Below are 16,968 nucleotides of genomic sequence, written 5' to 3'. Positions count from 1 at the left end.
GAGGTACTCGCCAGGTACGCGCCAGTCTTTCATTTTGCTCAAAGCGATCATTGTTTACGCTGCCAAACTCCCGTATGCACCACCGTAACACACGGGAGATGCTTCACCGATACGCCAGAAGCCTTACCGCGTATCCCCTTCGGAAAGGAAAGTGATCGCCGAACAGGTCAACGACATGCTGCAGAAGGGCGTTATTCAGGAGTGATGCAGCCCCTGGGCAGCTCCGGTTATACTCGTAAAAAGAAAGACAACTCATGGGATTTGTGTCGACTAACGCCGCCTTAACGCCGTCACGAAGAAAGACGTGTATCCTTTACCACGCATCGACGATGCTGTTGATTGCCTGCACTCCGCCTCGTACTTTTCATCCGTCGACCTCCGGTCTGGGTACTGGCAGATACCAATGCATCCGTCTGACAGAGAAAAGACTGCTTTCGTTACGCCCGACGGTTTTTGAGTTTAACCTTATGCCGTTTGGCTTATGTAACGCTCCAGCAACCTTCGAGCGATTGATGGACTCCATACTTCGCGGTCTCAAACGGGAGATTTGTATGTGTTATCTCGATGACGTCATTATTTTCGGCAGGACTTTCCACGAGCATAACCAGCGGCTCAGCGTTGTTCTCGTTGTATCAAAAAGCTGGTCTTATTTTAAACTCCAAGAAGTGCCACTTTGGTGAGCGCCAAGCCGTTGTTCTTGATATCTAGTCGACCAGGACGGCACGACCAGATCCCAACAAGATCACTGCAGTCCGCACTTCAAGCCACCAAAGACGGTGAAGGACCTTCGTAGCTTCCTGGGCCTTTGTTCTTATTTTCGCCGGTTTATAAAACTTCGCCCGCTAGCTCATCCACTGACAACTTGCTCCGAAAGGACACCCCCTACCGTGGACCGCTGAGCAGGAGGCTGCTTCGAACAGTTGAAGTTTTTGCTCACTTCTGGCCCCTTCTGCATCACTTGGACCCGGAGGCACTCACAGAACTGCATACCATGCAAGTGGCGTGGGCGTTGGTGCCGTCCTCGTGACGCTAACACGGTGCCGTCCTCGTCTTCATCACGGACGCCAACACGTCGTTGCGTATGCAAGTCGTGCTCTGACAAAGGCTGAAAGCAATTATACGTAACAGAACTGGACTACCTCGCAGTTTGTTTCGCCATACACAAGTTCAGACCTTATTTGTACGGCCGACATTTCAAGATCGTAACCGACCATCATTCCCTATGTTGGCTTGTCGGATTACGTGACCCAGCGGCCGGTTGGCTCGTTGGTCCTTGCGGCTTCAGGAATATAACTTTTCTGTTGCCTACAAGAGTGGGCGATGCCGCCGACGCCGATTGCTTATCTCGTCTACCATCTCCAACTACAAGCACCGATGACGACGATTTCGACAATTACCTTGCGACGGTCTCCTTGGACTTTCCGAGTATGGACATCTTCAGTCAGGAGCAGCTGCGCGACCCATCACTGAGACCAATTATTGATGCGACCAACAGATCTCGACACTCAATGCAATTTGTGATTCGTGACGGTGTTTTGTACCGCAAGAATTACTCAAGCAATGGTGCCCCACTGCTTCTAGTCGTCCCAGAACGCTTGCGCCTTGCGGTGTTCCGAGCAATGCACGACGACATTACGTCTGGGACCTTGGATTTGCTCGGACGCTTCATCGCATCCGACAGCGGTTCTACTGGCCTCGACTGTGGAAGACGACGAAGCACTACGTCGCCAGTTGTGATGTATGCCAACGCCACAAGCAACCGACTGCTCTTCCTGCAGGTACACTGCAACAAGTTACGCCACCGACTTCGCCTTTCGAAAAAGTCGGCATAGATTTGCTCGGCCCTTTCCCGAAGTCTTCCACCGGACGCCGCTGGATTATCGTCTGCGTGGATTATCTAACACGTTACACTGAGACGATGGCACTTGCTTCAGCCACCTCATCTGATGTGTCCTGGTTCCTACTGCATTCGATTATCCTCCGTCACGGAGCTCCCCGTGTGGTAATAAGTGATCGTGGCCGGCAGTTCACCGCTGACGTTGTCGAAGAACTACTACGGCTCTGGGTCCCACTATCGGCATTCCACGCCTTACCACCCGCAAACCAACGGGCTAACTGAGCGTACCAATCGTACCATCATAAACATGCTTTCAATGTATGTCTCAGCGGATCATAAGAACTGGGATGCCGTACTACCTTTCATAACGTATGCCTTTAACACCGCCAAACACGAAGTAACAGGTTATACACCTTTCTTTCTGCTCTACGCTCGCCATCCTCAAAGTTTCCTCGACACCGTGCTTCCTTTCTCGACCAACGAAAACGCAAGTGTCGCGCAGACCTTGTGTCGCGCTGAAGAAGCACGTCGACTGGCCCGGCTCAGAACTCTCTCGTCCCATTCCCGTGCTAAGGCCCGTTACGACGCAAGACATTTGCCAGTCACCTTTGCAACAGGTGATCTCGTATGGTTGTGGACACCACTAAGAAAGCAGGGACTTTGCCAAAAGCTTCTTTCTAAGTACACCGGTCCATTCGTCGTCGTTAAAGGTTTGAGCGACGTCACCTACGTCATCGCAAAAGTGACAGCTGGCAACCGCCGTTCACGCAAGACGCAACTTGTCCATGTTGCACGACTGAAGCCCTGCACTCAGCGAGCCCTCTGACTTGCTCGGTGAGCTTCGTCTGGCCCCGAGGAAAATGTAACGCGGCGCTGGAAGAGCGCGAAAGAAGAACGAAGAAGAAGAACGGGCGCGAGGGATTTGGTGCTCGGCATCATCGGATCGTCCCTTGTCTTTTGCCTGCCGCTTCATTGACCTCATTGTAAATAAACCCATATCATCCGTAACAGTTTATCTGTATGTATGTATGCATAAACTCACGCTCCTTGGCTCTAGTGAATAGTAAGTAATGTGAAGTATAAAACAAAATTACATTAATTCGCAACGTTTCAACCGGGGACCGGACTCTTGATCACCGCTCCCTGCTTGAAACGTCGAGAATAAATGCCTCTTTTGTTTTTTGCCTTTCTACGTGCGTCTGCACTTAATAGCGCTTATATATGTATTCGCAATGCCCATAGACTGTTGCGCCACCGAGCGGAATTCAGGAGCGTCCTCTCGAGGAGGGTTAGTAGACGACAAAATGGCGGCACTATGCAGTCGCTCCCTTGTTCGGCTGTGCTAGCCTCAGTGTTAAGCATTGGCAAGAAAGGAACACTACGACTTTGCATGTTCCCTGCATCAGTGAACAAACCGGGCCCTCCGTGACACGAGAAATCTGATTCGTTCTTGCGAGACGCGAAGTTTTCGTGAAAATACGTGGCAACTCGCGCTTTCAATGCTAGCCCACAGTGTACACATACTATCAGCTTCGCGAGGCTTTCTGTAGCCACGTAGGTAAGTTAAATGTTATCGTCTAATATTCAGTTGAAGCTCACCCTGTTTTACTTGCATATATAATTGGTCAGTGTTTCTTGTAGTGCATGAGTCCCATAACACTGTACGCGGGAGGGAGGTGGCGCGGGCTCGCGATGTGCTCATGTATAACTGAGCGATCTCAAGATGGCGATACATTAAAATAGGGCCTCTATCCTTTGTCAGCAAAGCGCTGTTACGAATCGTGCGAGCGACGTTTCACTCATTCGAGGACGTGTCTGCTCGACGCCTTTCGTGGAGCGAAACGCTTCCATCCACGCCGTCCCTTCGCCAGTGTGTTAGGTTTCATAGCCACCGCTGCGCGCTTGTTTTTGTACGTTTGTTGATAGGTGGCAGCACACTGCAAGCGATTTGCTTGTTGACCGGTACTGAGAGCAAGATGCTGATGTTCTCCATGTGTTCTCCGCGCCCAGGACGTCTCTCTAATTGTAAACGTGGTGACGCGGAGTGGTCGAAGTCGTTCAGCGGAGGAAATTCTTCAGATTGCTTTCAGCACTGATGTTGAAAGAAACCATCTTGACGATGAGGCTTTTTTCACTGGACGTAGAAGACTGTGAAAGCACCGAGGTGACAGCGACGATGAACCACCAGCTGCTAACTCACGAGGAGCGAGTTGCACTTCACGTCCCCTCGTGCGTTAATGTTCTTTCACGCTCGTAAGTCACTTTGATTGTATTTAATGTATAATATCCTTGAGCGAGATCGAAATAAAAGCATAGTTCCTCTTGTGCATTGCATGTATCACAATTATTGGTGGATATTATGGAGCGCCGCATGCCGCCAACCACGCTCGAGCTCGAACAGCGAAGCGAAATGGTTAGAGCGATGGAGCGTGCAGTCACGGCCACAATCCACGCCTCTCGGCGAACTTCTTCGACGTTGCGAAAAGCATACGTGTGCATTCTTTTCGATATTCATGTTCGATCGTGCTGAACCGAACTGCAACCTGCGAGTGAAGTACACACGGCTAGAGTCTCAGCATGGCTGTGACACAAGCGCTACTGAATGGCATGTTAAATGCTTGTGTTCCGTTGAAGACGCAACTCCGCGTTTCCGACTGCGCAAGTAATGACTACGGGGTGTTATCACAGAACACTTTTATGTTTGCAAGCCATCATCACGCGCAGCACTGCAGTGTGGCGCTACTCGCTGGCGGCCTACTACTGCGGCAAATCCGTCAGGCAGGCTCGGTACGTACTACCTCGGAGTGCCGTTCAGCTCATACGTCAATTCTAGTTCATACATGTTTATGTAGCACGCACAGGATTTCGCAAAGCATCGTTATGCACGGTAACAGAGCTGAAATATACCTTTCACTTCGCAGCAAATAATTAGGTGGCGAGTACTTAGCACTTTCCGTGGTTTGGGGAAGGTATTTTAGTCTCATATCCATTTCAGCGCAGCTCATGACTTCATCCGGTGAAAGTGCACGGTCCGTACGTCCGCACGTCCTATCTGTTCCTATGAGCTAGCAAACGGTTTACCCTCCTCCTGGCGCCATCTTGAAAAGCACGGCGCGCCACCTATAGTTCGTGGGCATTGCGAATACTGTGAGGAACAGAGACAGAGAGAACGCCCGATCCTGGGCCAGCTGTTCTATTGTCTGACCTCTTATTCCTCTGCCTCTACCCGCTAGCTGTACCCGCGCGCCAGAGCCCCCGGTGTCGATCTTCGTCCTCACACTCGGCCATGGCTGCGAGCGCGCGCAACTGCCGACAGTGTCTCTGGTGGGCGTCTCTGGCAGCAATCGCGGTGGCCGGTCTCGGCCACGCTTTGACTTGGCTGGTGCATCTGCCGTCTTGGCTTGTGGGTCTGGTGGGCGACCCTGGCTAAATCGCAAAAACATGCTTCCGGCGGGCCGGCTTTGGCTTTGTCTCGGAGGAAACGTCGGATGTGGCATGCCCGGGGGACGGATGCCGGAACAGCATCCTCGGATCCTCCTCGGATGCCGGAACAGCATCCGAGGAGGCACCGTAGCTGGCAAGGTGTCCTCGGTGCTTCTGTTCTGTTAAAACCCCATGATTGTAAACACCGTGAAAACGGTCAGACATTCGTCAGGAACCTTCCGGCGGTTTTGTTGTAATTGAAATATTCCCTTCTACTGCCGAATCCTCCACGCTGACAACGGGGCGCTCGCTCTCCTCGTTTTCATTGACGCCCGATGTCTCTGGAAGCGGTCCTAGGTGACTCTTCGGTGCCGCGGTTGTGAAGTCCAGCGCACGTTTCTTCGTGGCTGAATGCCGTCAGCAGGCAGTGGGAATAGCGACGGGGCAACTTTCATGCGCTCGCCCCGGGAAACCTTCTCGCTGAACGCCTGCGTGTTGGACACATTGCACTCCATCCCGTCAAACCGTTGATGGTCTGTAGTCAGGTACTGCCAGCGTCTTCCTTTCAGAACGGCTGCTCTCACCATTCCACACAGGCATGTCCTGGAATCTTCCAGATGGGTGCATCGGGTAAACGTGGTCGCCACTACATGCTTGGTTTCATTCAAAGCAAGGTGGCCATCTGCGCATTCGGGCAATGAATGCGCTTGAAGTTGCGGATGCTCAGATGGCTCTCCGCACACATTAGTAATCGCCTTCGATTCGTCCAGCTTCTGGATTGACATCGTGCCGAGTCCAGAGGAGCCGTCACGTCCGGGTTACCAAGGGAAGATGAGTTTGGGGCACGCGTTATCAAGTGCTGTGGAGAGAATGTTGTCTCGACTTGTGGTGGTAAGCTGCACTGCACAGTAGCAGCCTCGAGGTGGTGCCCATTCAGAGCTCCATCCTCGGTAGCGGTGAGGTTGGTCTGGGCGGTGGCAGCGAGGTGGTAGTCAATCGGTCCAAAGGCAGCTTTGAGCCTAGTGCTCCACTCGGCCCAGGATTGCTGCCTTACGCCTTCGTACCTGTGCCACGCCGCGGCACCGTTTTGAAGGCGGTCGATGGCCACGCACCAGTTCTGCTGATCCGTCCAGCACTCGCGAGCTCCGATTGCGTTCACGGTCGCCACCCAGTCGTCGGCGTCGTTCTGGAAGCCGTGTAACTCCGGTAATTCGCGGACAGCCAGCGATGGTGGGGCGGCAGCCGAAAATCTGGAGTATGCCGACGCCAAGGAGCCCAGTTGAGATGCGAGCTGCGTCAGGGCACACCGGAGCTCTCTACGGCTCTGGACTGAACTGGATTCAAGGCCTTGTGAGGCAGCTGCAGCAAACAGAGCATTCATTGCGCACAGTGATGGTATAGCCTCGGGATACAGCTCGGAGCATCGCGATATCAAGGCGTTTATCTCGACGCGGAGGTGTGCGATGGCACGCAACAGCTCCGCGGCGCTGTCGGATGAGGCGCACAAAGAGCCACGATTCACGTCCACGGAGCATGCGGTCGTAGCAGTACTCCCGACGGCAACATCCACGTCCAAGGAAGCCTGAACGGCGTCCCTTGGGTGCTCACGCGTTGGAAGAATCCCGGGCACGGGATGCGTGTCACGGGAAGCGTACGCGACGTTCCCAAACGACAAGAGCCCGTGCACATTCTCAGCCGAAAGTAGTAGTACGGTTCCTGAAAGGGCGTACGCTGGAACCACCGAAGAGGTATGGACGCCGTCCGCGGATGATTCGATGAGTAGCGGCAGCAGCGGTCGAGTCGTGGAGTCCATGATCGAGGAAGCGTGGACGGCATTCCTTGGATGGAGAGACCCGCGCTGCCGACGACCATCGAGGACACGTGGCTTCAGCTTCAAGGTTCGATTCGCGTCGTAGGCTGCGCCATTGTGAGGAACGGAGACAGAGACAACGCCCGATCCTGGGCCAGCTGTTCTATTGTCTGACCTCTTCTTCCTCTGCCTCTACCCGCTAGCTGTCCCCGCGCGCCAGAGCCCCGGTGTCGATCTTCGTCCTCACAATATATATATATATATATATATATATATATATATATATATATATATATATATATATATATATATATATATATATTTGCTCAAGCCCTGACGAAGACTGGTTGGTTGTGTCTCTTCTCTACCCAAGTACGTTTGGCCCATTGGAAAAGCTTCTGTAGTATATATGATGTATCCACACACACACACACACACACGTATACATATATATATATATATATATATATATATATATATAAGGAAAGGTGGGGACTCTTAAGGGCTCGTTTTCGTTTGTTAGACACAATATTAATGAGAATTAACAGACAATAATGCCAAGGAATGTATAGGGGGAGTTACCTGTAGTATGTAGAATATAAATGTGAAGAAAGTAAAGTGCACGGAACGATAACTTGCCGCCGGCAGGGACCGAACCTGCGACCTTCGAATAACGCGTCCGATGCTCTACCACTGAGCTTCGGCGGCATATATATATATATATATATATATATATATATATATATATATATATATATATATATATATATATATATATATATATATATATATATATATATATATATATATATATATATTCTTTGACGTTGTTTACGTAGTGGACTGTGGTTCCGTATCATAATGCGCCAGAACATTCTGTAAAGGTCTTCATGTTGATGCACCTCGGTGCTGGTGTTTTAACTGCGGAGCAGTTTAAGGAACCGCGCTGTGTCGTCTCCTGTCTCGCGTTGGCATCACGCAGGTTACACGTTGGGCACATATAAGCCGAGCAGGCTGTACGTTTGCAACGCCAGCACTTTTCTTGGCCGTTAATACTAGCGTCGCCGAAGGGCGAATTCATCTGTCCGAGCCAGCAATCGGCGGCGAAACGCTTGCGTAGGGAGGTTGACACATATCTACGGAAGAGAGAAGCGCAGGCGAAACGCCAGCGTCGGGAGTTCGACGCACCGCGCTCGGAGCAGCAAACAGTAGGAAAGCAGTAGAAAGGAGACCATAGAGCAGAAAATGTGTACTTCCAAACATAAGAGGTTATCACAAGAAAAGTTCATAAAATGACAACAAATATCTTATACCCACACGGAAAGAACAGAAAAGAGCAGATAAACACAACTAAGGAACACAAAACAACAGTATGGATATGATGAACACAAGATAGACGAAAGGTAAACGCAAGGGAAACACAGGCGAATCAATGCTCAGCAGTTCGTACAGCTTTCACTTGGTGTGGACCTGGCTTTGGTTTTTTTTTTCTTTTTAGTATGTCACCCAAGCCTTAAGCAGGCACTACTGCGCTGTGTACTTTATGTCTGCTAATATCAACGCGCTGAATAAACTCGATATGTCAACGCAATAAGCGCGTTCTTTAGCACCTTCTTACACTACTCAATTTACCGCGCAATATGGTCCACCTCATAATGGCGTGCGACAGAACACCCCACAACTTGTCGTTCGCGCTTCGCGCTATTTCGCGAACAAGTGCTCGATCTGAGTGGCAGTGTAAGTGAACGCTGCGTATGTTGATACATCATCGGCTTCTCTTCAAAACGTGCCTTGAAACAAATCAAAGAAAACAGTTCCATTTCGATCAGCTAGGTAAGTCACGCAGCAGCTGTGGAGTGAAGCGGTTCCAGACAGCTTGGCGAAGCCACGACTCGTTTTTCAAGTAGCAGGGCCCGCTTCTATGCATAGAGACACTCTTTTGCAAAGACTCACGTTAGGCGAAGAAGTACTACATCAACAATGTTGTGTACGCATGCACAAATATCGCAGCAAAACGTATGAAGGAATCTCGATTAAAGAGTAGTGTTCAAATGTCAAGTTATACGTAAGCGTCAAATGTTATTTCCCAGAAAATAGTTATGCCCCCATGTTTACAAGTGCAAATTCGTTTCTTTAATATGGCGGCTTCTATTCTCTCAAGTGCTGCAGCTTGATACCATGTCTAAAAACAACCGAGGCGACCGAAACAACAATTTCACATCCTTCGTTCGAGCCAATGGAGTCGAAAGATACAAGGCATGGTACCCTTAATGTCTTTGGGCGCTATAGATATGGTACACTTTTAGCGAAATGCTTCAACAGAAAATAATGAAGGGTATCAGCGAAACATCTGCCCGCTTTTATGGCTCCTTAACAAGAAAGAAAGGCGACAAGTGTCACAGTCAATCGTTGCTGCTTCCTACAGATAGTGAACGTAATCTGCAGCAATCCGGCGTCACACTGGTCACATTCCGGCGAATTTCAAGTGTCTGTGCAAATGCGCGCAGTGTGCTAACCTAGCGGTGGTTTCCTTTCTCGCTCGTTTTTTAATAAATGTATATTTCAGGTCAGCGCTTGTTCTTTTTCTTCTTGGTGTTTGATCTACTCTTCCTTCAACACTGCACAGATATTTCATCACGAAGCAGGTGTGTCGTGCCCCTGTCACCGAATTCTTGCCGACTGAGTAGCCGTTGAAGGTGCCCGTTTGCGGCAGTAGCATTCATTGCATGCGGACGCAAACAATTTGAAAATGTGCGGCTGATATAGCGGGAGCTCATACAGCGTCGCTGAACTCACCAGAGACTTCAGCAGAGTGGTCGAGAGAACGAGCTGGTACTTCGTTTGTTGATGGGTGATGCTTCGAAGGTTATAGGCAACTCCTATGCTACGCCTACTTAATCCAACGCACTTTATACAACGACAAGGCGACGCCGGCGGTGGTAGCATTCTGCTTCAGGGTTGTATATAGGGCAGGACAAATAAGCTTGAAGGAAGAAGGGCAGATGGGTGTATAGGCTCTCGTCTCCTATTCATCACGCTCTAGCCCTCAAGTATAATGCAGTTCCGATATCCCAAACCACCACCTTTATATTTAATATGCTGAGTCCTACATATAGTGATGGGAAGACCCGCCTCGGTGTTCTAGTGGCTGTGGTTCGAACGCTGATCCAAAAGTGGTGGAATCTGAGTTTGGCCGCGGCGGCCGCATTTCGATGGAGCCGAAATGCTCGAGGCCCGTACACAGGGAGGCATTATGATACATTTCAAGGAGTACAAAGAAGGGCTCAAGAGAAAAGAAAGGGGCAGCACAAAAGCCGACTAACAGCTAAAAGGGCGCACTGTCGCAGGAAAAACTTGGAGGACGCTTGAGCTTCGCCTTGAAGAGTAGACTGCGATAGCTTAATCGGGCCCCGTGCGCATCGCCTTCTGAACTGCTAGCCTAGCTTCAGTTCTCGGTGCTTGCCTCAACCGTGCCGTAAGGAGACGAACGACTGTGCGCGTAACATTGGCGGTTTCAAAGTATCCTAGAATGCCTACTGCAAATACAGTTCTTAAGTGCCCACTACGCCATAAAAATTCCTTTTGCTAATCAGCGAAGGGCCCACAACGCTTCCGTTAGGCAACACGCGACCCTACGCAGCTGCTCACTTTGTTGATGAAATTGCTGCTGATGATGATTAACTATATCTGAGCGCTTTGTAATGGGTGAGTCTTTAAAACACACAATCGTTGCGCAATTCACAAGTTTTGACTCCTGGCACAATTCTACGCTTCTGCCACGCAATATTACATGCGCTAAGGGGACTTATTCCACTACGTGACATTCATATAGTGTTTCTTTCTGAAGCAGTTTCAAGAAATGGCGTGGCTCTGTCGTACAACACCTGCTTGCGACGCAGACAGCCTGGGGCCGATTCTCAATCGAACCCGAAGATTTCGAGTATTTATTTTTTTTTTTGCATCTTTCTCAATTTTTCGGTCACGGACAAGATGATTTTTTTGCTCACAACCAACTATCGCGTTAAAACAAAGCGAGGACAGAACTTACGTGCGCACGTCACAGGTATAGAAGCGCCACATGGGAATCAAGTACGTCCGGGTCTATGTGGCGACTGATAAAGTGTTCAGGCGTTTCACGTCTTCTTCATCTAGGTGAACCGAAGGCTGGCTCACGCGAGTGCTTTCACTACATTCGATATGCCAGGCCCAGGCAAATAACGTGTTTCTTCATTCTTCACCTGACAGCGCCTCTTGCAGCGCAGCATTTTCGGAGTCACAGCCATAATCAACGAGTCACCCATTAATCCATCAAAATGGATTATTATTCAACTAAATATTTAACGGCACAATCCTTGTTCTGCAGGCGATAAGCTTCGTCTGCCCTTCCTTCCACAATGCGACCAAACGTTTGAAAAAATGGGGGGGGGGAAATAGACCGCGCACTGCACATCTGCGTTCCAAGCAAAGCACACAGACTTACCCTTTCGGCCAAGCTGCTACGCTGATATTTAACAAAAGGGCGAAGCGGCCATTCGATCTGCCATTTGCTGAACAGCGTCGTCACGACGCCGTTTGTTACAGATGAGCATGTCGGTCGACAGAGAGAGCAAGGTGCAGCTACGACATGTGCGTGCGCAGACGTCGCTGCCTTGAGCAGAAGAGCGCCACCGCCGCGAAAACCAGAACTTTCACAGACGACGCGAGCGACGTCACACAGCTTCGTGAGGGGCTCGGACTCACAACACTCCGGCGGAATTCGAAAGCGTGCGTACATCGTACGCGACCGACACCGGAGAAAAGTGTCGTAATGCAAAAAGATCTAGCAGTGATGAATCGGAATGCGCATTTCTCGAGCATTGTTTTAACCATCGCGTGCTCGAGCTCTGTCATTTCATGCTACAGAACGGAAATGGCAAGCTATGCCCACAACTGTAGAAGCGCTTTATAGCTATCTCAATTCTGGCTTTCCTCCATCTTAAAGAAATCGAAACTGCATTGCGGCCAGAGATTGGCGAGCCCAGGCTGCCTCCTTCAATAAAAGAACGGAGCCATATCTGACTCGCTTGCCGTATTCACAATGACCTAGCTGCATTGCAGACATGCCGCTATCTTTCACTGCGCCTCGGCAAAAAAGGTTGGTCTGCGTGCTTGCAGGTAATCCGCAAGTTATGATGTGGGCTACCTTCTTAACACAAGTTTTCCTCGTCTATTGAAGAAGGCCGAAATCAGAGCATCGAGGCAGCGGCTCTACTTCACTGATTGATTGGCGAGAAACTGAAGGGGCGTGTACTCTCGTGTTTTCAGGGTAGCTCGCGCTTTGTGAAGGTTGGTATAGTCATGAGCACAGCACAACTCAGGAACGAGCCGGGGTTTCGTTCGTAATGTATTTACTAGTGAGAAAGAAACGGCATGAGGATATCTGTACACATAACGACTGACTGACATACTATAACGCGTGGCTGTTCTGCAAAACAAAATCATTTGCCACTGTTACCTTTGAGGTCGTCTTCGTATTGCGACCACTACGACCTCTAGATTGAATGAAATTAGTAGTCACGCAACAAGTACAGGTCTTATTCTAGCTTCACGTTATATTCTAAAAGTACATGGTAACATTGAACATCCCTTATATTCTACAGTGAGAGAAATAACGAACGTCACGCCGCCTTGATAAGCGACTGGCAGTCTGACAACCATTTTCACTGAGTGTGAGGTATCTGCATGACGAAATGGTTCTCCACTTCCTGACAATTTCCTAATGATTCCAGAGAAGCCGTAGCGAGCGTGGCTGTCGCAGCTTAATAATTGTCTCGACCGTGTTCTAATCTTCCGTTACCTGCTATCTTAACCTTTATGGTCCCATCACTAACATCTAAATATCACTCAGATGCCTGTTTTCTATTTAGCGTGTTTTAAATTTACTGACCAGTTTTGCCGTTTATGCTTCAGTAAGCTTACACTGGCTATGCTACTAGGATTGTTTCTAATGCGTGCATTGTTTTCATTGGGCTCTAGTATGCCAATCCCCGCCATTTTCTTCGGGTTCGTGGTCCTAGTCAAGCCCGTGAAGACGTTTTTTTCTTTACCCCTGCCTTTAGCATCCTGAATAATGGAATGTTTCAATCAATAAAGTTTTCAAAGTGTCATGCCTGTCGTAGGAGCAACAAATTACAACCCGAAGGCACGCATAAGAATGCAATCTTGTGATTTAAATACTTCAGGCAGCGCACTCGTGACCCTGTTTTTATACTGCTGCATCCATGTAGTACGTCGACATTCCACGGAACACCCTCTGCTCTACCACATAAGAACCTCACGTCAATGGAATCTACGGCGCTACGCAGACTCCAGACAAATACGTACACCAGCTTACACAGGCTACATGTATTCTGCCCCACAGCATACAGACATATAAGTTCGTGGTGCGGGATCACACCAACTATGTTTCACATTACGTGGGAGTGTACACTGCACAATGAAGGACACCACGACACGAACAACACAAAGAAACAAAGGGAGCCAGTGCTGTTCATCTCGGTCTTCGATGATCAGCTTTGGCTGGTTCAACGGGCAGAGATGATGGCAGAGGCCAGCGGAGCCCTGGAATAGGGGCCACGGCCATTTGCCATGCCCCACCTTATGTGAAAATAAAGTTTTGTTCTCTCTGTCTCTATCCCCGGAAAACAAACGTATCTATATATAAGGCAGAGGTGCGTGCGCTATTCTCGGCTCAGGAAACATTCATCTTTACGGATGAGAGCTGCGCGCTATTCTCGGCTACTGGAGATCTGAAGGAATCAAGACAACAAAAACAAGTCATATTTATGCATATGCTAAACGCCGTCAGAGTTTCAGTGCAATTACAAAAGGAGAAAAGTTGTGTATTTAGCGAGATATATCCAACCCTCTCGGTATACAGTGTGACTCTCAGCACATTAGAACATAATGGGTACCTCGCCATCACGAAGCGCACGGATTTCCCCTCCTATTTTTTTCACTTCATCTTGTTATTGCGATAGCAATTATATAGACACTGTCGTCGGGTTTTTGCCGTCGCCGTCATGTTGCATATATATATATATATATATATATATATATATATATATATATATATATATATATATATATATATATATATATATATATATATATATATATATATATAGCCACAAAGAAATATAACTCAAGCGAAACAGTTTCAGAAGCATGCGACTACGGAGTCGAACCTGCGAGACAACTCAGCCAGGCAGCATACGCCCTCCAGCCTAATAACGGCGAGCTATTTCTATTTCCAATTTACCGCTCGCGGTACGCATAGCTCGGAGGTGCTTCAGCGGGTTCACTATCACCGCGGAGACGAGGCGAAGGTCGTCGCCCTGCTCGTGTTTCGCCGGAGTTGGGATGCGCGCGCGCCTCCTACCTGTACTTTGGCCTACAGGGCCAAAGTACAGGTATTCTTCCATTCTCAGGATTCCGGACCAGTTGTACGCGGCACCGTTTCTCGGTAGGGAAATACGCGATAGGGAAGAATTGATTGGAAGATACGCGAAAAAAACGTATCTGACAAAAAAAAAAGATTAGCTATCAAAATTGACTCCTGGATCTATACAGCAAATATCCACTGTGATATTGTGGCAAAACTGCGGCATCGCAATACAAGGCGCATATGTTCCAGGGATACTTAAACACCGCCTATGAGCCATATGGGCCCGACTGCAGTGTATTAAATGCATCGCCAACTACTTTGCCAGCAAATCTTACATACTTTTCCCACAAAACTAGAATTTTAACAGAATATTCCATTGGAAGTAAGCCTTATAGAACCTGTAGTGGACTTTGGTGACTAGTCTTCCTTCGTGAGATATGGATTATTTTTTCCCCTATTTGCCATTGAGCTGCTGCAGGGTGCTCTTGCCGCCACTGAGAGATGCACATGTCTTGTGGTCCCGATCAGACGCGTCACCTCATCGACATTTTTTTCTCGCAAGGCCGGCAGCTTGACGTAATATCACTACCTTCACTAGCTTCCAAAGCTAACGTCGCACATTTGGTTCTATCGTCGGGAATGGCTATGGCCTATATTCCATCAAGGCATCAACCACTCCTTTATAGAGTGTATATTATGTATTCTCACTAGAATGCTGTCTGACGAAAGTTCGTAGCCTGTTCTCCCATGCGCCACGAAGAGGCGGCGCTTGTAGCGCCACGTTCCCCATAGCGCAGGCTCCCCAATGAGCCGGCATTTGCCAACACAGCGGATATACTGCACAGCAGTAGTCTCGTGCGCTGTATTGTAGACGTATTGTAACACCGTGTTAAGGACCCAAAAGCAGTGCTCTACTTTGCTATCGCTTTAGACACGTGGTCGTCGAATGACAGATTTATTTATTTATTTATTTAGTTATTTATTTATTTATTTATTTATTTATTATTTATTTATTTATTTATTTATTTATTTATTTATTTATTTATTTATTATTTATTTATTTATTATTATTTATTAAGGCGAAAGCCTTAGATACTTCACCAAACGCCGAAATTGACCGGTGTCCCACGTCGGCGTCTTCATGACTGATGCAAAAAATCCTGCCCTGCGGAACTACAAGCCCTTTGCGGATTTCTGCGCCGGTCCGGGTGCCACACCAAGAGAATCTGCAAGATACTTCAAAGTGAATGGTGGCGCCAGGCCAGACTGTTCAAAGATATTCTTAGGACTAAGTGCTGTGACGGGAATACACGCCCCAACCAGCGCATGTTTCGTGAGTGGTGTAGAACGACAGACAAAACCACGGATTTCCTGTGGAATAATGTTCGCCGTTCGCACCCAAAAGGAGCAAAGCGGCAGCCTGCCGAAGGGAAGCTCTTGGCCCTAGGGGACGTCACCGTGGATGCCCAACAGGGAAAGACACTGCGTTTAGGACCAAAGTTCTACCTGGAAACAGGCATGAAGACGGTTGGGAAACATGCTTACGTTCGGGTTGTGTCTGCCAAACTCTCAGAAGATGAAAAGTCGCGATGTGTGTCAGACTGCGTCGATATAGTTGCTAGTAGTGGGTCGTCTAAGAGACAGAGGAAACGGTTTCATTCCCTGGTTAAATATTTATGTGACGAACGATTACGCGCAGTCCAATCGGACAAAGAAGGCTTCTTTGTTGTCTTGCCTGAGGAACTTTACGCCGAGAAAGCCCGAGATTCAGTTTTGAAGAATTTTCGGCCTGTCAAGGTCAACCCGTCCCTAGTTAAACGAAAGGCAGCGGCGTTTCTGTTAGAATCGAATTTGGAAGGCCTTGCGAAGAAGGTGAAAAGTTCTGAGCTATCGGTACTTGAGATCTTCTTTGCGGCCAAAACTCACAAACCTGGTGTTCCTTTCAGGGCAATTGTGTGCGAGCACAACATGTGGCAACTGGTTGTTTCCACGTACCTTAACAAACATTTGTCTGCACTGATTGTGACAGATCCGTATTTTGTTCCAAACTCAGATCAAATCACTAGGTACCTATTGAATGATAACCCAGGAACATGTTCCGGGTTCAGCGTTGATGTTGAAGATTTGTTTTTTTTTCTCTTCCGCACGGTACACTCATGCAGTATGTTGAGGAATGCATCGAAAACAATGACGAGCGCCTTTTCCATGATGTTTCCGGTATCTCTACAGGGCCATTTCTGGAACTCCGGTCTTTCTACCTAAAGAATACGTACATTGTCTCGGAAGGGCAAACATTTATGCAGAATAATGGCGTTTGTATAGATGCAAAGGTGGCTCCCGTGCTGAGTAACATTTTTTTCTTAGCAAGGTTGACAAGAGAGTAGAGGATGAATTAGCTGGTAATTGTATCCGCATATTTAGGTACGTTGATTTCCTTGTCATTGTCAAGTCCCCCGGGCCAGAAACAGTGCA

At 48.6% G+C, this 16,968-nt stretch overlaps 1 long non-coding RNA gene across 1 annotated transcript in view; it reads right to left on the bottom strand.

The window, feature by feature from the left end:
* Positions 1-11,481, bottom strand: part of LOC119390761 (uncharacterized) — a 32,710-nt gene extending 21,229 nt beyond the window's left edge. The window contains exon 1 of the long non-coding RNA XR_007415876.1: positions 11,119-11,481. This is a non-coding gene — a long non-coding RNA (uncharacterized LOC119390761). The remainder of the gene's footprint in view (positions 1-11,118) is intronic.
* Between the last annotated feature and the right edge of the window lie 5,487 nt (positions 11,482-16,968).

This window comes from Rhipicephalus sanguineus, chromosome 4, assembly GCF_013339695.2.
Source record: "Rhipicephalus sanguineus isolate Rsan-2018 chromosome 4, BIME_Rsan_1.4, whole genome shotgun sequence".
NCBI lineage: Eukaryota > Metazoa > Arthropoda > Arachnida > Ixodida > Ixodidae > Rhipicephalus > Rhipicephalus sanguineus.
This window is presented reverse-complemented; position numbering and strand designations above follow the sequence as displayed.